This window comes from Pan paniscus, chromosome 14 (genome assembly GCF_029289425.2).
Source record: "Pan paniscus chromosome 14, NHGRI_mPanPan1-v2.0_pri, whole genome shotgun sequence".
Taxonomy (NCBI): domain Eukaryota; kingdom Metazoa; phylum Chordata; class Mammalia; order Primates; family Hominidae; genus Pan; species Pan paniscus.
The window spans coordinates 33,983,970-34,007,321 of NC_073263.2; the positions used below are offsets into that span (position 1 = coordinate 33,983,970).

Consider the following 23,352-nt stretch of genomic DNA (forward strand, 5'->3'; position numbering starts at 1 on the left):
CACATCCTGAACCCAGCTTAGTCTTAGGAAAATTGTGACTTTCATTTAGTCACTTGCTGGATGCTTTACATCTCACTTAATCTTCACAGACCCCTAAGAAGGTAATGCAGCATAGCAGCAGATAGCCAAGGCTCCAGAGTCTGATGGTTCCACTCGAGGCTGTATTCCCACATTATACCTCCCTATGTGACTCTAGGCAAGTTCTTTGTGCTGTAAAATGGGAGACCCAAATTCCAATTTCATAGCATGGATGTGAAGATTAAAAGAGATAACCTGATGAAGTGCTCAATAAACAATGGCTCCTATTATTAGATACTGCACGTATAGTATTCTCATTTTCTACAAAGGTTTCTTTCAGAAAGGCTAACTAACATGCTCTGGTCAGACAATGAAATGTGCGGGACAGGATTCAACCTGTGATTGTCCGACTGCAAGCTCTGTGCCCCTCAGCGTTGACTATTATGCATGACTGCCTCCTTGACAATCTAGGCCAATGCTGCCTCTGGGGCTTCCTGACCTCCATTTCAGTTCAGGCTCCTGCCTTTCAGTTTCATCCTGGGAGTCCAGTATCCTCACGGCCTCTCCTCAGCCCAGAGCTGAGGTCTCCCCTTTGGAACTCATCATCCCCAGAGAGCAACTCCAGCCAAACATCTTTTCCTCGAGATCCCTTCTGTCAGCATTGCCCTTGGCTTTCTGAAGTGACAGTGATCACATAGGTCTGCTAAAATATCAGCAGCTGATGGTGGTTTAATTCCTTGCCCTTCAATAATTCAACAATAACACCAAGGAGAGCATTATAAGCCACTATGGTCAGGCAGTGAGTGGTACTGCTGATGCAGCCCAAGCTTATAAAACATAGCCCTGGTTCTCAGAGAATTCACAGTCTAGAAAGGAAGGAAGACATGAAAATAATGAACTCTCATGCTCTAAGGAAAGTGGTTTTGAACTGGGCTGATGTCTATGAATGACGAGCTGTGGGAGCACCAAGGTGGAGACATGTTGGCTGGGTCTGGACGATTGGGTCACATCGAACCAACGGACATATGGCAAAGCATTCTGGATAAGAGCAAAAGATGATAGAATAAGTGTGAACCTGAGTGACCTAGGGGTATGGGCTGCCAGAGGGATAATGATAGGGCATGGCTTTAGACCCACAAAGAGGCCCGATGGGCAGGTCCTTGAATGCCTGCTGTGTAAGCCCTTTGCTTTTTCTCCTTTAGGCCAATGTTCTCAAACTTTAGCCTACCTCAGAATCAACTGCCAGCTTGATAAAGCACAGCTTTCTGGGCCTCACTCCCAGAGTTTTTGCTTCAGTAATCTGGGGTGGGAACTGATCATTTACATTTCTAACATTCCCAGGTGACCCTAAGGCCACTCCTTCTAGGACTACTGTATGAGTCCATTCTCACGCTGCTATGAAGAAATACCCAAGACTGGGTACTTTATAAAGAAAACAGGTTTAACTGACTCTCAGTTCCTCATGGCTGGGGAGGCCTCAGGAAACTTACAATCATGGCGGAAGGCACTTCTTCACAGGGCAGCCGGAGAGAGAATGAGTGTCGTGTAATGGGAGAAACTCCTTATAAAACTGCCAGATCTCATGAGAACTCACTCATTATCACAAGAACAATATGGGGGAAACTGCCCCCATGATACAGTTATCTCCACCTGGTCCCACCCTAAACACGTGGGAATTATTACAATTCAAGAGTAAGATCTGTCTCACCCAGATGTTAAAGTTTGGGGAGGATAAATTGAGATTCACATTATGAAAGGGCTGTGAAACAATAAGTGTAATACAAATGCAAGTCATTATTTTTAAAGATTTTCCAATTCCCCCAAAATAATATAACATATATATTCAAAGAAATTGTTAATAGGACCAGTAATTTTTTTTTCAGGAATACTCTAATAGGCAGTTTTCTTTGTTTCACTGTGCGTTCATAAATAACTCTTTATATGTGTTAGAGGAACAGAAAAAAATGTGAAAGCTGTTAACAGTAAGGAAAATAAATAGAAATAAGTCAAGTGTAATATTATTCAATCAAGTGTGTTTAGTTAATGTATAAACGATGATGAGTGACATTAAGTTACAAGGAAATTCAGGGAATGTTCACTCAATATCATCTGTGTAAAGTAATGGGAAAAAGCAAATATTCATCTGTTTTATTAATGTATGTAATTTAAAAGTCTCCAGGCCTCCTCAAACTATGGCTTCCACTGATATCACACTGACATGCATTTAAAGATTGGGCTGGCAGACATGATAACAGGCCCTCTGTATAACTACAGGCAATCTGCACAGACTTCACCAATTAGTCTAAGAATCCCTGGGGTATTTCACATTCTTTCATGATTATTTCAGGTTTTTGTTGATGTCCACCACCCACAAGCCTCAGAAAAATGTGCCTTTTTGGAGTACGTGTCTTTAGCATCTAGAAAACCATTTCTTGCAGGGTTGCTAAATTACATAACCTCTGAAGAGCCTGTAGGTCCTACCTAAATGGAAATCCTGTGGTGTCAGATTCCAGAATGGGGAGGCTGGCCTCTTTCCTTGGTTCTTGCAGCTGGATCCTGGGGATGGGCTGGGGAATGACCAACGAAAAGCCAACAGCCTTTTCCCTTGCTTCATGTCATTTAGATTAAGGCAACTCTTAAAAATGGCCATTATCAGAAAACATACCTTCATGCCACCATAGAACAATACTTACTGTTTTACAAACAATAAATAGACTTGATCTCTTGATCTCAGATATCTTGAAAGCTTTATTGGATTTCTAGTGGTGACTCTGGTGAATGAACTTTTCTAAGAAAACAGACAGGGTGTTGAAAAACAGAAAAGAGGTAAGATATATTCACCAGCTCCAATGAGACCAGCCGCAGCTACACTTGGCTTGGGATCAGTTATCTGCATACCCAGCCATTTTCCAGAGCAGTCCTGGCCTCCCCGTAGCCCGCTTTGTGCTCACAGCAAGTTCAGCCCTGCTGTGCTAATTTCCTGGTTGCTTTTCTCTGGCAAGGGGACGTTTGTGAAATTCTCCATTCAAGCTGTAAAGAATGACTTTCAATCTTTTTGCTTTTGATGAGAAATAACAGATCAGGTTACCCTGCCTTCCAGAGCAGCACAACAGAGGAACATCACAGGTAACAGCCTTTGTGGCTGTGCTCCCAAGAGGAGCTGCTGCCCCCGCCCCACTGCCCTGCTGCACAGGTTGTAATGACCTCACTGTATGCTCAAGCACAGGGAGTCGGGGGTGGGGGGTTGTGTATGCATGGCTGTGGGGTGGTTCAAATTCTAATAAATGGATAGTTTCCTCTCAATTAACTCATTGCAGGGAGCCACAAATTCAAATGCTGTAGAACCTCTCCCTTGAACAAGTAACAAGCCTTTCCTCTTTTTGTTGGTTTTCACACACACACAAATGATAAATTTACCTGTAAGTTATGATCTGTGCAATGCTCAAACACTGACCATGTGTTACCAACCCTGCCTGGAAGAGAATATGAAATCCAGCCACACGCTGCAGAGCCATGTGAGTTGATAGAGTTGGAACAGTTGCTTTGAGCTAATGGGAGGTTTTTCCTTCTACCATACTACTAAGGAGACACAATGCCACTGGTGTTAACGCCAGACCTAAATTCAAAATCTCGATGTTGTTGCTTGTAAACAATTTTACAACCTTGCATCTTGTAACTAATTTTTTTAACAGTAAACATGCAAAAGAATGACGGAACATTAAATCATTGTCATTATCTTTGATTTCTGTTTCATCTGGTAGTTAGAAGCAAACTGACTGGTATTATGGGCGATATGGGATTTGGGATTAAAACTAACTACAAACATAACAGGTTTGTGGATAATTTGGAACGTTTTGTTAAAATGAAAGGTTGGCATGTTTCCTTCTAATTCTTTAAAATCCACGAAAAGAAGGGTTTAATTCATTAATTTCTTTTACATCTTGAACATTTCCTTTTAATATAAAATTAAATGCAAAGTAATACATAATTACTATGTTCTCTAAATCCTTCCATTTGTTTTAAAAAGCAAAAAAGAGGTGTCAATAAAAGTTAATTTTTTAATGTAATTTCTTTGCTTATGGTTATGCAAATGTTCACTAAAAGTAATCACAAAGTCAATGGAAACGTTGGGAGGGCGTTTATGGAATAATGATGAAGCAGTTTAAAAATGTCAGAAATAAACATCAGTCTCTCAATTTCTGAAAAATATGAGTTGCTAAGGATTCTCCTTGTATTAGTCAAAGTTGTCCAGAGAAATAGAACTGATATGACATACACATAGATAGAGAGAGATGTCAATTGTAGGAACTGTGTAAAGACTGTCTGGCAGGCCCTTAGGCTGGAACTTAGGCAGAGGCAGTCTAGAGAAAAAATTCCTTCTTCTTTCTGAAATCTCAGTCTGCTCTTAAGGCCTTCAGTTGACTGGATGAACTCTGCTCACATTGTGAAGGTCAATCTATTTAAAGACTGTAAATGTTAATCACATCTGTAAAATATCTTCACAGCAATATCTAGAATGGTGTTTCACCAAACAACCGGACAGCATAGCATAGCCAAATTGACACATAAAATTCACCATCATGCTACTAAAAGTAGAATTACAGGCGTGGTGGCTCATGCCTGTAATCCTGGAACTTTGGGAGGCTATGGTGGGTGGATCACCTGAGGTCAGGAGCTCAAGACCAGCCTGGCCAATGTGGTGAAACCCTGTCTCCACTAAAAAAAAAAAAAAAAAAAAAAAAAAAAAATAGCCAGGCATGGTGGTGGGAGCCTGTAATCCCAGCTACTTGGGAGGCTGAGGCCTGAGGCAGGAGAATCACTTGAACCTGGGAAGTGGAGGCTGCAGTGGGCCAAGATCACCATTGCACTCCAGCCTGGGTGAAAAGAGTAAAACTCTGTCTCAAAAAAAAAAAAAAAAAAAAAAAAAAAAAAAAAAAAAGAAGGTGTGCTAAGAGCAAAGTTGAGAATTCTGTTGTAATTCCCTCAACTATTATTTTCCCACAAGAAACGCTACTTATTATTTAGTCCTCAAAGAAATGGATTTCTGTCTTCAAGAATGTGTGTGTGTGTATTTGTAAGCGAGTTAACAAAATAAAGCTATGACTAATAATGACGTTAACTTATAATCTTGACTGGATTATAAAATTTGATTATAAATTTTAAAGGAAATATCTTATTCACATGTACTTTTTAGCCCAAGGACTTGACATATAAATAAAATAAATTATTTTTTACAAATCAAATGGTAGTCTGATATTGGTGGATTATCTCGTACTGAATTAACCTCTGCACAGGTGATTACTATAAATTCTGTTCAAAACATAAATCTATTTCAAGGCACCAAGAGCACCTAAAAGCAGACAAGCACTGGGGCTGGGGAGGAGGTGGCACATGAAGGAAGGAACTGTAGTGGCTAAGATCCACATTTATGCAACTTTTCTCTTAGGACCTTGCCTTGTCTGTAGAACAGGATGGTTAGAACTCACAGAAGGCAACATTCTTATGGCTTACAGTGGTTGTTTGAGGCTATCAGAGAACCTGGAAATTAAGGGGGAAAATCCTAGGAAGGAGGTCACTACAGGCATATAGTGGGGGGAGCTTCCAAAATTACAAATAAATGACCATTAAATCCTTGGCTGAACACTGAACTGTGTATGCCCAAAGAAAACGACAGAGTCCAGCAGAAGGCAACAGCTGGAAGGCTAAAAAAAAAAATCTGAGCACAGGTTCCAGTTGCTGCCTGGCACAGAAGAAAGAACTTGGAGTTTGAGTCCTGTCAATAACCTTGTTTAATAGAAAGAGAAACCTGAGATATTTAAAGTTTACCATATGGTATAGCCAATATGACTTTGTTGTGGCTTTTTTTCTTGTCCCAAGAAAACTGATGAGAAACAATGCTGGCAAATGTGGCCTACATATAAGCCTATACACTGATGCATCACAATTTGGTGAACGATGATCAAGAATAATTACCAGTGGATTCTCAGCCATGATCTGTCTGTGCCAGGTGATAAAGCATTTTCATCAAAATGCTGTCTGGTGAATAGCTCTTTTAACTTGTAGAATCATCATGAAGAGCAGCTCTTTTAACTTGTAGAATCATCAAAATGGGGGAAAAGAGAATGAGTGGAACACTAATCATCAAGATCTAGATTCAAATGGCCTTGATAAGTTGAAGAAGAAGTTGAAATTTAATAGAATGCAATTGAATGGACAAACTCTTAGGAAAGAGGACCAGAAAGCATAAAGAAATACAACAAAGCCAGTGATAGACTAGTTCAGTGGTTCTTGAACTTTTGATATCAGGACCCCTTCACTCTCTTAAAAAATATTTGGGCTGTACAAAACTATAATTTATATGAATTTTATCTGTTGGTACTTAACAGATTATAAACTAAAATTGAGAAATTTTGAAATATATTTTTAATTTAAATATAGCAAAAAAATTCCATTTTATACTAACTTAAGTAACATATTTTTATGAAAAATAAAATAGCAGCTGACAAGCCTGGCATTATTTTACTTTTTGCAAATCTCCTTAATGTCTGGCTCACTAGAAGACAGCTGGAGTCTCATATCTGATTCTACGTTCAGTATGTTAAAATATCACGTATCACGTGCCCTCTGGCAAACTCTACACTTGTGAAAGCATATGAGTGAAAACTACAAATAACATCCTGATATTATTACAGAAATAGTTTTTACCTTGTGGACCATCTGAAATGGTCTTAAGAACCCCCAAGAATTCCCTTGGAGAAAATTTACACGGAATATAAATATTCTTATGCTCTGGGTCACTTTTTAGACTTTCATTAACATATTTCTTTTCTGCTTCTTTTCCACTGACACTAGTCCTTCAGTCTTCTTCTTTATAGCTCTCAGACCACACCTGTGCTTGTCTCTCCTTCTAGGCAAAGTGGGCAATCCAGATGTATCACTTGACTTTCTGACTACTGGAAGAATTTCCCTTCATTATTGCACACCAGGGGTATCCCACAGGTAAGGTAAAAACTTGCAACTTCCCACTTCAGACTGGTTCCAGATCATTGTACAGAAATGTCTTTAAGTCAGGCTTGACTATTTTTCTCAGTCCCCATGAGTACATAGTTGTAGGGTGAGGGAGTTGTACACAATGCAGCAAAACTAGCTGCACTAAGATTATGTGCCAAATGATCATGCAACATACTGGTGCTTTCAGTACCTGCTGAAATCTAATTTTATAATTAATGATGATTAGCTTCTCAAATTTATGGCTCAGTGGGTCATAGGATACCCTGTTTATGATGAAAGCTCAATTTGCATGGTCACTTGATATCTCTAGAACTTAATAGCAAGCCAAGGGCTATTTCTAAAGAAAAGAATAAATATTTTTGGAAGAAGGTATCACTCTGCTTCAAAACCCAAAAGGCCTGCACCATGATTATCTTGATGGGACTTCCCACAATATCCCTAGAGTATCCCCATCTACCATAGAGAATTTGAAAACCTAGGGTCTGCTGTGACAGAAAGTCCAAGAAGTAAATAGAAGTGCTTAAAATGCAGACTGGTTTAGCGGCTCCCAAATGTGATACATTGTTTCCTTCAAAAACCCCAGGGTTCCTTTCTTATGTGGTAAGAGTTGTGCAAAATCTAGAAACTTGTCTTTCTTTAGATGTAATATTCTGACATGCCCTGAACTATACGAGTGCCAGAAATTTCTCAGAGCTAACAGGCACATAAATTTTCATTGTGTTTGTATTTCACCTTTGACAGGCATGTATCTCACCAGGTGTTTGGGTTGTCTATTGTTCTACAACAAATCACTAAATTGTGGTGGCTTAAAAGAACAACAATCATTGTATTACCTCTCATGTTTTCTGCACATCAAGTGGGAAGGTCTTGACTGGACACTTCTGACTCAGGGCCTCTGCTGTAGCTGTGGTCAGATTGCATCTGGTGTGGGAAAGATGAGGAGCTGAGGCATCTGGAGGAAGGCTGGGAATTTCTCCCTTCATAGAATCTCAGGACTCTTTGTATGATCCTTCCACTTCCCTCCAGCAGGACAATCTTTCTGTTTATACGACAGGTGGAGGCATCAAGCACAAAGATTCTACTGAATAAAATGAAAGCCATTTCCTCTTGCCTAACTGATATGGTTTGGCTGTGTCCCCACCCAAATCTCATCTTGAATTGTAGCTCCCATAATTTTCACGTGTCATAGGAGGGACCCAGTGGGAGGTAATTGAATCATGGAGATGGGTCTTTCTCGTGCTCTTCTTGTGATAGTGAATAAGTCTCAGGAGATCTGATGGTTTGGTAAAGGGGAGTTCCCCTACACAAGCTCTCTCTTGCCTACTGCCATGTAAGACGTGACTTTGCTCCTCCTTTGCCTTCTACCGTGATTGTGAGGCCTCCCCAGCCATGTGGAACTGGGAGTCAATTAAACCTTTTTCCTTTATAAATTACCCAGTCTTGGATATGTCTTTATTAGCAGAGTGAGAACAGACTAATACAATAACCTAGCCTTGTAGGATGCAAAACCACTTCTAATGTGCTCTTCTGGTTGAAGCAGTTAGAAAAGCCCACCCAATACCTGAGCCATTTGAGGAAAATATAATCTGACAAACCAGGTATCAAGGGTATCTACTAATTTCTGCTGAACAGGTGCTGTAGCATGAAATTAATATAGAGGTCCAGAGTGATTGGAATGATGAGACAATCATGGTTTAGATTATGATAGTCTGTAGGAGGGTTGGCCTTGCCCTGAGGTAATATGGCAAAAGTATTCTGCTATGCCTTTCAGGTGAAAGTAGATTGTTTCTAGTACCCTATTTATTAGCATAATTATATATTTTTTTCCAGAAATATAACTGGTGCATAGCCAGGACAGAGCAGATGTTTTTTGCTTTAGAAAAGAGATTGCACCTGGAACAAGAGACATAATTTAAATCACCACCTGATTGGTTTACAATAGTTTCCTATTATTCTCCTAGACCCCTTCATCTCCTGAGTGAAGGAATAAATGTCTTATTTGTGAAGAAAATAGATATTCCTGAAGCATTTATGTTTTTGGATGTTGGCTACAATTTACCTTGGGGTTCAGTATTGCTTAAATTTAACTTTCTAGTTACAAGTGCAATTCCAAACTCTTATGTTTGGCTCTTCCTACCATAATAGTCTTCACTCCTTTAGTCAGAAGAGTTATTGTAGGAAATCTGCCAGCAGCCAAGTTTGTCTGTTATAGTCAGGCTTTCAGAAACCAAAGACATAATCGTTTTCTTTGTGTTTGTATTCCACCTTTGACAGGCATGTATCTCACCAGGTGTTTGGATTGTCTGTTGTTGTGTAACAAATCACTCTAAATTGTAGTGACTTAAAAGAACAATAATCATTTTATTAGCTCTCATAGTTTCTGCAAGTCAAGTGGAAAGGGCTTGGCTGGACATTTCTGGGTAGGCTTGCAAACAATGGGACCCACTGTCAGACAGACTTGGGCCCCAACTCCACTTAACCCTTGATCTCTAAATGCCCCCACAGTCATGTTTTATGTCCTCAGAGATTTACATGTTTCAATGCCAGTGGTCAATAATCCCTACAATTACTTGGCATTTTCCTGTCCCAGTTGTTCTAATAAATGGCTGCAGATGTCTTTGAGAAAGCAAAGAAGGAATCTTGTACAATGTATATGTACTTGTTTCAATGACTTACTGTTGTTCTGCAAGGATTTATGAACTGGTTCATGTCATGGAATTGAAAGAGTGACAATGACTCTCAATCAAGTGACTTAATTCATAGCTTCATTTCTAGAACTAGATGTGCTTGTTTGTTTGGGGTTGTATAGATTAAGCGAGACTTTACAAGCCTATCCATTTACTAGAGTCCTAGGGAAGCTCATGCTCAGTTAAGCACCAACAAAGATTTCTATGGGTCAGACTTGTGATTATACTCTAGCCTACTAATTATTTCAGCAACAGATCACTTTTTTCTGGTGATTAATTACTGACACTGGAGATTTCATGAAATCCCAAATTGGGGAGCTTGTTTCAAAGCCATAATTTTTCAAAGCCTTCATCATAGGCTTACCAAAGATAACAGCATTTGCTCCCAAGCACTTTACAAAAATATGTGTACTTTCATAGCGAATATATTTTCCAGTCTTTAGTTAAGGGAGTATCCTTGAGCCCTACTCTGATTACATGGTAAAGGTGAAGATAAATGAGTCACACAGCAGAAAATCAATTAAAAAGTCTTATATCCTTATGTCTTTGGATTCCTCCTCTACATATATATGAGCATATATTTGAGTATCAAGGAGCTATACTAAGAGAAAAGTACCTAGGTAGTACCTTAATAATCTAAGACATTTTTAATATTTTAACACCATTTAGTGTAGACATCATAGAAACAAGCAGAAAACATAAAAAGGTGGAGTTTTGGCCCATGTCTGTCCCACAGTGGGCTCAGTGTCAACAAACCTATTTCATCATTATAGTTTCTTATCAAGTGTATTTTATTGTACTGCAAAACGAATTGTATTTCCCAAATTTCCTCGAGGCTAAGGTTTTGTATGTTAATTAAATAAATTTGTGCTGACTCGAAGTACCTACGTAAGATTTGAAGGAAAGGAGAATAAATGCCAACCATCAGCTACAACCATTGTAGTAACCATTAAAACCAAGCAACAAAATAAAATGAGCTGAGACAACAGCTTTGAAATAATTTATTATGAAGCATAAAACTAAAATTTCCAAAATTTTTAAGTCACACAGACAAAAAGTATGAGCTTTTCTGCAGTGTTAATAGGAAAAGTGAAATATCCTTTGTAAGTTATCTTCCTCTATGTTTTATAACATACACCTTAGTGTTGTACAAATACTTTGTAAAATAAATGTGAAGAGAAAGGATATTTGTTTTAAAAAAATTATTGATGAAATGTTTAATCAAAATCAAATGTGAAGACTACTGATCTAGGAGACAAAGAAATAGGCCAACAATAATTATGTGGGGGGCATTATAGTTTAAAAAGCAATAGAAATTTAGATATATATGTCTATATATATGTTATGTAGAAAACACACAGGTACACACACATATGTATATACATACACATACATATTTCTGTGAGCACTGTCATTATCAGACTATTCAATGCCAGTGGCCCAACATTGAAGCCTTTATCAGATATGAACATATTTCTAAAGTCATTTATTTCTATTCACCAGGTCAATGATTTTTGGCTGCCACTACTATGACAAGGATATTAAGTTATGAAAACGTTTATCAATGTTCTCCTTCAAAAGAAATTTGAATGATGCAGGTAATAGACATGATGAATTGTCGGCCAAAAGGGCCAGGTGAAGCTCATCAGAAACAGTTGAAATTCTGCATGAAATTTTCAGCCAGATTTCCAAATATGTAAGACCTTCTCATTGACCAAGCAGCTTAATCTCAAAGGCTAATGCTTCTTATTCTCAACTACATCATATGATCTTGTGATAGATATAACAACAGCAGTCCTGAAGATGATTTCTGTAAAAATCATTCTGGAAAGGACTTTAAAATTCAGAACTTTTATATTAAATTAATTTCATCAATGAATATTAGACAAGGCCAGATAGCTTTTCTAAGAAATATAAATTGCCTAATAGTAATGCATTGAGATAGTGCCTATTATACAAAAATGTAATACCATGTATGGTACTTTCCAATAGCCTTCTTATTTTCATGAAAATGAGATCTAAATTGCTGAACAGAAAGAACAGATCAATTTTTGCCTGAGCTATATTTTTAAGAGTCAAAATTTAATAGAGATACTTTACCCTAAATCCTCTATTACTCAAAAAAATTTTACATTCTTTTCTAGGCATTTTCATCACACTCTGACAGCAGAGATGATGAATCTTAGAACATAAAATCATTAGCCAAAATGACCTCCCGTAGAGATGCTCAAATAATAATAGAAAAGAGATATTGAGTGATTAGAAATTATCTAAAAGATTTTCACAGATGCCTCTCTATTTTCTTCAGCATTCTTTAAAATGCAATAAAAAACAGAAATAAAGGGAAGAGCTGCCTCTGTTATCTAAACTATGTCATATACAGTAGAAATTTAGACCAGTGAAAGCCTACATACGTGGTAAAGGTGTCTCCTTAGAGATACTTCACCATATGGAAACCTAAGGAAACAAGATGCTCAAGACATTCACTGTTCAGAAGCCAATAACCACTTCCATGCATCTGAACATCGCTTACTCTGAGATATACTACTTTGAGCTGATGTGAAAATTTGCAAACCATATATTTCAGTGAAGTCTGCCAGCCTCTAGCATAGTGGTATTTTTATTACTCCAATAAAAATTGTTGCTTTTACTCTACAATATGAATTATATAAGTAGCATATATATGAGTATCAAGGAGCTATACTAGGAGAAAAGTACCGAGATAGTACCTTAATTTTAGTACTATAATTCATAATAAATATTGAATTGCGCTTCTTGTCAGTGATAACATGTTTCTAATCATAGAAGGTGAGGGATTCTATTTCTCCTATATTTTCCATGAATGATAATGATATCAGAGCAACAATAACCCTACACTCTTTATTCAGTTTTTACTATATGGTAGCAGATTTTTAAAGTTGTTTTGTTCATTATCTCATTAATTTTCAGAACAACCCTAGGAGGTTGGTATTATTTCAGAGCTCTATTACAGATAAGGAAATGAAGGCTAAAGAAAGGTTAAGCAAATTGCTCAAAGTTAAATGGCTGTGTCAGATCTGCACTTCGAGCTATGTGATCCCAAAGCCCATGCTCTTAACCACTAGGTTATTATATTGCTCTTCCTTGAAGTAAAATGTTATGTCTGATACCAAGGCAAGAAAAGCTTTTTATAGAGCCTGTTTTTCACCTATGACTCATTTTTTCTGCCATACAATTTTAATAAGGACATGAAGGGTCCTGGGGTGAGCACTTTCCAGACCTCTCAGGCTGTTCTTGATGGGCGCTTGCAGAGATCATGACTCATTCTTCCACTGTCATCCTGCAAGTGGGCTGTGTGTGACACAGCAACCCAGAATCCAGACTCTTTCTCCACGGCTCATGCAAGTCTGCGACTGAAGAAATTCGGGGATGGTTTGGACAGTGGGATTGAGGAAAATAAATAAAATCTATAGAGCACTTTTTCTGTTAGGTAAAAGTAGACAGAATCATGGCATATAATAAATTATTTATAAATTTACATAATAAAATATTTATTATGCAAATCCAATCATAAAATTCTGCATCATCAAAAATAAGGTGATATTTACAAAGAAATTCTTCTTAAAATACACTTGGAACATCTACCTATAAATATTATTTATTAAACAAATATTTCTAGTATTTTTTAAGAGATGACATATTATTTGTTTACCAATTTCAGAAAGACATTATTTAATGAATAAGAATCCTCTACATTTACTAAATCAAACCCAAAATGATTTTTATTACCAGTTTACAATGTTTATATATTTAACCATGAAGAGGTTATGACAGAGAATGGTTTAAGTTGCATTTTCCTCAGTGATTTAGAAGGAATTCAGGTAGCAGTGCCTATAAAAAGTATGGGTTCATTTTCTTAGTTTTCAGTATAATATACGCAAATAAAATAAAAGCAATCAGTACACTAAAACTGCCGCTAAATAGAAGTAGTTAAGTTGAAAGAAATTTAATTTTTTAAATCAGATAATGCCATTTCTCTGGCAAATTATACTGATTAAAGATAAACACTTTGTTTATAGCTTTGTTGAATTTATCAATGACGTGTGCAATAATTTTTCACAAAAAAATTTTTATTGCATTTTTCTCTTTTTAAAACTTCTTGTAAGTAGCAAATTAGTATGTTTGATGTTATTATATAATAGTAACACTGTTATGTTTGATGTTGTAATAGTAACACTGATCTTTTCAGAATTCTGAATAAGATGAGTTTGGACTTTTCCTTTAAGGAAGTCATCAGTGTAATATAGAAAAATCTCACACATGTGAGTTTATTCTTCCTTTTCACTATAGCATAATCCTGGAAAATACTTCAAGATGGCAATTCTGGCTAACATCTCAGCACTATACAGGTATATGACTGGCTATATGCCATAAAAGGAAAGGTTCAGTTAAACTTTCACAGCTCCAAATATATATGTCTTCAGGAAAAGTCACAGTAGGCCTTACCACATTCAGTGTCATTTAAAGTTATTCGATAAAGAATATGGTAAAAATTTAGATATATGAAAAATTATACATAACGGGCAAAAATACAAGTAGTCCAATGGGCAAATTCTTGGCTACTGGAATGCAAGGTAGGTTGTAGCCACAAAAAATAAGCTATTGTTTGATACTCCTGTCACTCAGTTCATCTTATCATGTGCATTTTCACTGTATCAGTTCATATTGTATTGATACAATTTTTATTATTTTACCACTTTACTGCTCTAGTTGTCACTAAAAAAGAAAGCAATTGATAGCAAGGATGTAGGTGCTGTTTTTAGCATAAGAAAATTATTTGTAACAGAAAATTTTAAAAATTAGAAGCATGCAAGTAGTTTTAATCTATACAAAATTCAAATGGAAACCCAACTTATTGATTTTCCATTATTTCCAGGTGTAATAATAATTTCTAGGGTGTAATAAAGTATTTCAAATTCTAGGGTGTAATGATAATAATTTCTAGGGTGTAATAAAGTATTTCAAATTCATGTCATAAGCTAATGTAGTACAAGCAGTTGATGTCCAACAAATGATGATTGTCAATGGATGAATGATATGAGCATATTTCTGGGAAGCATTTTTCAAAATAAGGACTGACCTAACATTTCTTCCCACTATAGTTTTCTCTCTCTTCAATTTCTTTAAACTTACAAATGCAGCTTATCTACATTATCAATAATGTCACTACAAATAAGACCTCTTTTAAGTCTCTTTTAAGTTTCTTTTTTTTTTTTTTTGTCCATCACTGCCAAAGTGATTATTTCATTTTAGCTACCCTGCCAGAGAAATTTGAGCAGATCATTTATTTTCTGCAAAAAGTGCTCCACCTCATCACCCAATTTGAGTTCTCCCAGTTAGTCCACTGGCAGTAGTACACTTTTTTCTATAATGCAAAACAAAGAGGACAGATTTTTTGACCACGAAAAATAAAATCTATTCTACATTAACAATAGCATATGATATATGCCAGAAATATGGCAAAAAGACACCCATGACTCTCTTGGTATCTCTCACAGTTCTTAACATTTTGTTGAAGTACTGTGTTGTAAAGGTCCTTGAATGTGGACTCTGTGAATTAGGTTAAGTTTCTAAATATTTTTGAGTCTTGGTTTCCACACCAGATGAGAGGTATATTAAATCAAATATGATAAATAATCCACAGGGTTAATAATATATGTGTAAAAACATTAACAAATTATAAAATTATTAAAGTGATGGTGAAAGTACTATTATTAATGATGATGATTGTGTGACTAACTACTGCAGCAAAAACAAACTTGTATCTAATCCTATCTGTGGACTGCTAAGGGGCCATGTGGTACATGTTTTGAAGAACACAAAGTTCTATTACAGACTTAAGTTGGAACAAAGAAAATCACCCCCTGATAATTACAAAAAGACAATATCATGTAGTTTTAATATAGTTTTATACTCTTGTGAGTATACAGACACCCTACTAGCTTGAAATTCAATTCAATGACTATTTTTGTTTGTTTGTTTGTTTTTCCCTTTTTTACCACCCTATCTGTGACGGGCACTATGCACATAAGTCAGACACTCAGAGGCCAGTTTTTCCCACTGTCCATATTCTGACCCAAAGTGCTCACAATTTTCTACTTTTTCCTTTGGATGAAGTGCCAGAAAAATGATGAAAGACAAGAGAACACTAAAAACAAAACAAAACAAAAAATTAACATGGAAAAAATTGGAGGTGTGAAAGGCAGTTTAATAAAAAACCAAAGCCATATTTTGATAAGATTTAAGTAAGTAATGAAGTTTCTCTCCACAGAGAAATAAAAAACTGAACAAAACCTGAGGGAGTTCTGTTATATGCAAACTTGCTGAAACTCACAATCCGTATATTGCTTGGAATGGTTTTTGACTATTAAAAACTCCTTCCACGGTGTATGTTTCCTAAGGCTGCCAGAACAAATCAAATTGAGTTGCTTAAAACAACAAAATTGTATTATTTCTGGGTTCTGGAAGCACAAAGTCATAATCAAGGTATTGTCAAGCCATGCTCCCACTGAGGGCTCTATGGAAGAATGCTTCCTTGCCTCTTTTGGGTAGCTCCTGGAAACTGCTGACATTGCTTGGCATATAAATGCATCACTCCAATCTCTGACTTAGTCTTCCCATGGCCTTCTTTCTTTATGTCTCCCCTGTGTCTCTGTATCCAAATAGCCCTCTTCTTTCTCTTATAGAAACACCAGCTATTAAACTTAGGGCCCACACTAATCCAGTATGACCCTAACTTGATTATACCGGCAAAGATGCTATTTCCACATCAGGTCACATTCACTGGTGCCAGGCACTAGGACTTGAAGATATCTTTTGGGGCAGATAACTCAACCCACTATCCAAGTAAAAGAAGGATTCTACTCAAGCCTAAATTACATAATAGGGGACAAAGATCAATAGCACAATATGGATTTAAAAGGAGTGATTAAAGAATTAAATTAGATCTATATGTGTTACCTGAAAACTGCCTACATAATACAATCTGTAAAATAGGAGGGGGAAAAACTGTTTTCATATACTATTCTCTCAACACAGAACACTTCTTTTTTTATTTCAATTTGTTTGGGGTACAAGTGGTTTTGGTTACATGGATAAGTTCTTTACTGGTGATTTCTGAGATTTTAGTCAACCCATCAGCCAAGCAGCATACACTGCACCCAATATGTAGTCTTTTATCCCTCACTCCCTCCTAACCATCCACCCTACCCCGAGTTCCCAGAGTACATTAGATCATTCTTACGCCTTTGCATCCTCATAGCTTAGCCCCCAACCCACACTTATAAGTGAGAACATATGATATTTGATATTTGGTTTTCCATTACTGAGTTACTTCACTTAGAATAATGGCCTCCAGCTCCATTCAAGTTGCTGCAAAAGACATTATTATTTTGTGCCTTTTTGTGGCTGAGTAGTATTCCATAAAAAACACAGAGCACTGCTGTGACCACATTTGTGGGTTTTTTTCTCCTCTCACACTAACCAATTCTCCAACACCAGCAGAACATCCTAAATCCCTACACTAACTAGAATTAGTGCAGGCCCCACCAGGTTAAGGGCTCAGTCCCACAAGACTGCCCCCTACTTCAGATGTCAATTGCAAATCCCAGATTGTTCTACCTATGCTTCCGACCCACCAGCTATAAATCAGAGGTTCCCACAACACTCGTCTTGGGTTCAATTATTTGCTAAAATGTCTCAGGACTCAGGAAAACACTTTACTTACATTTACTTGTTTATTATAAAAGGACACAAATGAACAGCCAGATAGAAGAGATGCATAGGGCTAGGGATGTGGCAAGTTCCACAGCTTTCATGCCCTCTTAGGGTGCACCGCCTCCCCATATCCTCCACTTGTTCACCAACCTGAAAGCTATCTGAACCCTGTAGTTCAGGGATCTTTATGAAGGCTTCATCATATAGGCCTGAGCAATTATTAACTAAATTGTCAGTCCCTCTTCCCTTCCTGGAGGACCAGGGGAGGGGGCTGAAGGTTCAAAGCTTCTCATCATGGTGTGTTCTTTCTAGTGATCAGTCCCCATCCAGGAGCCCACCAAGAATTGCCACATTCATAAAAAGACATTTCTATCACCCAGGAAATTCCAAGGGATTAGGATCTGTATCAGGAACCATGGTCAAAGACCAAATATAAGGGAGAAAAAATTGCTTAGCATCCTTATAGCTCAGAAAATTACAAAGGTTTTAGAAGCTCTGTACCAGAAACCAGGGGCAGAGACCAAATATACATTTCTTTTTATATCACAATATCTCACAGTCTTTTAGAAAAATACTACATATTGGTCATCTTTATAGCCACATAAAAAAGGTTAAGAGAAAACATTAAATGTGAACCAAATCATAGTTGAAATAAAGAATACAATAGATGGGTTAAGTAGTCATATAAATCCTGTGAAAATAAGAATATATTTTTCAGAAAGACAATACTATCTCAGAAATCACCAGAAAAGACTAAGCTGATGTAAAATATAAAAAAAAGCTAAAATATATGGAAGATTGAAACAGAAGGCCAACATCCAAAAGATAGAAGGCTTTAAAGGACGGGGAAATGAAAACAAAGAGGAGGAAATATTTGAAGAAACAATGAAAATAAATTTCTAGAATTAAAAGAAGATAAAAAACCTCAGGCTGAAAGGGTTTATATAGTTCCAGTATGAAAAAACAGCACACAAACAGATTATGGTGAAGTTTAAGAATATCAAAGACAGGCCCTGGCCTGTTGTGGGGTTGGGGGAGAGGGGAATGATAGCATTAGGAGATATACACCAACATGGCATATGTATACATATGTAACAAACCTGCACGTTGTGCACATGTACCCTAGAACTTAAGTATAATAAAAATATATTAAAAAAAAAAAAGAATATCGAAGACAAAGAGAAAATTAAAAAACCTTCCAGAGAGAAAGAAAGGATTGATAAGGATGATGGACATAAAACCTCCATTTCTGAATTAGATTTTCTCTGTTTTAGCTACTAGAAATTTAACCAAAAAAATAAAAGATCCATAAATGCTGAAGCATCTGGTAAGCTTACAGCGAAGTCTACTGATGGAACATAATTTCAATTCTTTTTTGTAAACCTCGAAATGTGTAATTATTTAGTGCAAGTATTTTTACACATTCGTTTTTCTCCATTCAAAGAACTTTTCTTTGGCAAATATTTTATAAGACAAAACTTGATTCTTTTGAATGTTTCATCAGACAGAAATGCTGAAAATTATAATCATTCTTAATTTAATTCCATTGTGGTCAATAATAGAAATTCATTCCATTAAAAGTAGTGATACTGACAAAAATTCTTCCCAGAAGTCAATAAACTCAAATAGCCATTGTTGGTTTTGCAAATTAAAACTTTAACCTTTCAATCTCTCAGTTTTTAATTTGTGCAGCTCTTCCCCTGCTCCTATAGTAATAAATTTTAGTGTCCTCTCATTTGTGATATATTTTTAACAATTGCAATTGACTTTGAAAGACAAAGTTTTGTAGTAGTTGATACATTGAATAATTTGATGAAAGATTTCCAAGTAATTTTAAACAATAGACAACCAAAATTTACTGAACTTGTTTACCAAAAAAAAGTTCACTTTTTTGTGGGATACTAAGATTGTAAGAATTTTACAAAGTAGCTCTTCAAATCCAGCGTTTCTAAAATCAAACTAGTGTTGGGCCATAAAAAAAATGTACTGTCACGATGAACTATTTCTCTTTCAAAATTCAACATTAGCTTCTTCACAAATATGAGGTAATTCATTTACTCAACCCATAAATATAAGACATATTTGTAAACCTCAACAACTCTTGATTTCTACTTCAATCACTAGAGAATCAAAGATGTTCAGATTGATATCTGTGAGTTGCAGGTATCAGTGTACTGTGTGCATTACAGCCAGTTCCAAATATGATTCAGCTTGATAGAACTAGGCAGAACTTTTTTACCATGATACTATACTCCACTAAAATTTATATTAGAATAATTTTATCTTAAATATTGGATTTTCAAAGTAAGTTTAAAAATAAAAATAAAACAGGAGTGGTGGCCTCACTCCTATGATCCCAACACTTCGGGAGGCCAAGGCAGGAGGATCACTTGAGCCCAGGAGTTTGAGACCAGCCTGGGCCACATTGCGAGACCTTGTCTCTACAAAAAAAAAGTTTAAGAAGTAGCTGAGTGTGTTGGCATGCACCTGTAGTCCCAGCTGCTTGGAAAGCTAAGGCAGGAGGATCACTTTGGCCCAAGAATTCTAGGCTGCAGTGAGTTATAATTATACCACTGTACTCCAGCTTGGGTGACAGAGTGAGGCCCTGTTTCAAAGTAAATAAAAAATAAACCAAATTAAAGTAAGTTTACAATAAAATTTGCAGTAATGGCAGGTGTATTGTCTCTGAATGAGCACTCAAAGCTGTATTTTGATTTCATAAATTGGTTGAAACTATTAAGCTATTATTGGAAGTAATTTGACTGATTTTCTGTTAGAATCGCCCTGAAAACACTGATAAAAAACTGGCATTCTTCAATTGTTTGCCAAGTTATTCTTTCAGTGATAGGGCCAACTTACTAACAGCTGTCTTTCACTTTTCATACATTTGCAGGAAACCACAGAATCTAAAATGTGTAGAATAAATTTATAGGAACAATCGTTTGATCTAAATGAAAGTTATGTAACGAAAATTTAACACACTTCCTGCTACTGCTCCTGTTAAATTGCATCCATGGGCATTTTTTAATAGTTAGCAATTTTTGAAGTATATATTCTTGCTTCTTTAGCAACTTCGTATCTTCTATTTTTCATGTGATTAGTGATAACATGTTGGCACCGACAATGGATGGTAAAGATTTCATAACGAATCTGTGCAAGTCGCACATTTATTATCAACTTTCTTGGGAAATAGAAAATCAGTCCTTAATTTTAACTAAATGTGTACTTTCAATATTTTTAGCTCTTTGTTGTCAAAAGGGCTTTAGTGAAAAATCATTACCAAATAATAAGAAGCAATAATAGGATTACACCTTAAAATTATTGACAAAACCACTAAGCAAGTGTTTTCAGATGGCTGATGCTACACTTGACTGCAGAACTTCTCAACCTCTATTTCCCAGACATATTTTATGGACATCTAAATTATAATTTTCCTTGTTTCCAGTTGATTTCCACTGACTCTACCAACTCATAGTCTGCTGGCTTCAGTGGTTTTCACAGGGCATTGCACAGGCCACAACACAACTTGCTTCTCCTACCACTATCCAAGCAATTACCAATGACCAAGTACCCTTCATTTTATTGATAAGTGCCCTGCTGGCTGACTATAAAGTGGAGGAGCTAGCTGAGTGCATCTAGCAAGGGTGGAAAACAACAGGGTATCATGGATCCTGGTTCCCATTTGGCCACAGGTTAAAGTGAGAACTGTGTTTACTGCACATACAGCTTACACACTGAAAGATGAGACTAGCTGGAAAAACAAAGTGAGGGTCTATCTAACCCATCCAGTTTTATTTTAATGTAACTGTAAATTATAATAGTTTATTTTAAAATAGTAAATTCATAATGAGTACTAAACAGGATGCCAGGGCAATAGTTTAAAGCTGTGATCATAGGACATCTGTTAACTCTATATTTAAGGTTTATTATAATAAACACAATAATAAAGATACCAAAGAGGCTTAAAGTTTCAACGTGTTATTAAACAAGGAAGATATTAATATGGTCAGCCCTTCCTGTTGCGGTTAGAAGGTGAGATTATGACCAGGTCCCAGCTGTCCCCTAGTTACATCTTATTTCAGGAAAAGTATCTAAAAAAAACCCATAATCAGTCACTTAGAAACTACAAACTCAAAAACTGCAAATCTCACAGTTCCAAAGACTAATTTAAAAATAACCTTTCGAAATAAAAGAATCCCTGTTTTAGGATAGTAGGTTGAGCACGGAAGTATTAACCATCTAGCAGTTTTAGGTCATCCAAAATTAGACATGTCCCACATTGGCTACACGATTTGTTACAAATGGGACTGGAAATTTTTGGTGTGACTTGGAGTTCATACTGGGAAATCTGCAGTGCAAAGGTCCCTTCTGCCAATTCTTCTCAAAGAAGTTAGAATTGTGGTTACCTGGCTGCTTCTGTGATCTAAAACATCATAATCTTACACTTCAAATTTCTAATTCAACATAGTAGGTAGGCGTGCAGTATAGAACTATGCCATTATGACAGCTATAAATCTGTTTTTTAACTAATGGTAAAAGAGAACAAAGGTAAGCTTACTGACATAAGCAGTTAATCAATTTTGAACCCAGACCATTCTGAGGTCATCAAATTTGTTCCTGTGTGGCTTTTTTTCCCCATGGACTTCAGAAAATGATACATATCCATAACTTCCTGAAGTGCTTTGAAATAAAAGGTGGCCTTTTTTGGGAAAAGTCTAGAGAGAAGACAATCATGCCACATAAAGCAGAGACCATAATAATTATTTTCCAGATCCATAAAAATTCTATTTCTTTCTAGGCAATCCTCGATAATGGCTTGGTTTCATCATTAAAATTGTTCTGTTTGAGTCAAGATAATATAGTTCCCAAGAGCTATGTCATACCATCAGAAAAAAGATAAACTTGGGCCAAACATGATGAGTTTCTCCTCATGAAGGTAAGGATTACTCAGACGATTCTGTTTTCTTACTCAGAAGCCACATTCTTTAAACTATCAGGTGTTTTGTTTCTATGTTTTAAATAGAGATTGTATGTGGTGGTGTGTGTTACTCCAAGAGTTTCATCCTGTGACTAGTAGCTTCATTCTGTGAGCTTACAGTCAGATCTATGGAAAGAATGGGGGATTCAATGTGTGGCCTCAGCCTCCCGGGTTCCATAGTTTGACCCCAGCCAAATGCATGCAAATGATGTCAGAAATGCAGTTTGCATTTGGGGCCTGGATGGCCTATTTCCTCTTCTTCCCTTACCCCTCTCAGATACGTTATTGCTTTTTCCATAAAAATCTCTGAAGTCTCCTGCATTGAGGGCTTGTTTAATCCCCGAGTGGAGACATACCACATTCTTCTTCTCACAAACATGCAGGCCACACATTTGTGAGAAACTCCTCTATTCTTTATTCATGTTCGAGCACATCCCAAGAGACTCTAGATGGAAGAGGTTATCTCTCACTCCAGAAGAGATGGTGGCCACCTCTGAGCTTGTTTCCAGCTCCTGTTGACCGCGTAGAAGAGGAAGAACAGGCACAGGCTGCTCCTTTGCTACGTGTAATGATTCTCTCTATGGCTTTGGTAGGCAATTGGAAAGGCCTCACACAGAGTATTAGGCCCTTTGTGGCATAGCCGGACCTCTTGCACAAAGAACCAGAGAAACAGAAGTCCTCAAATATATAACCAGGAAGGTATGGTGACAAAATAAGAAGGGGGAAAAAAAAACAGACACTGAAAAAAGTAAGTTTTCTGGCCTAATAACACCAAGTTCTCCAATACAATTCAGTTGACTGGTGGAACGAAACTACCCTTTCTCTAAACACCTAGACGTGTGGTGGGCAATTGCATGGGGCTCTCAATATTTCTTCCCTCTGTTCAGACATAAATGTATCAGA

At 36.8% G+C, this 23,352-nt stretch overlaps 1 long non-coding RNA gene across 1 annotated transcript in view; it reads left to right on the plus strand.

Annotated features, from left to right (window-relative positions):
• LOC130540758 (uncharacterized) overlaps window positions 1–23,352 on the plus strand; it is a 259,873-nt gene that overhangs the window by 74,336 nt on the left and 162,185 nt on the right. The window contains exon 2 of the long non-coding RNA XR_008954748.2: window positions 6,930–7,017. This is a non-coding gene — a long non-coding RNA (uncharacterized LOC130540758). The remainder of the gene's footprint in view (window positions 1–6,929; window positions 7,018–23,352) is intronic.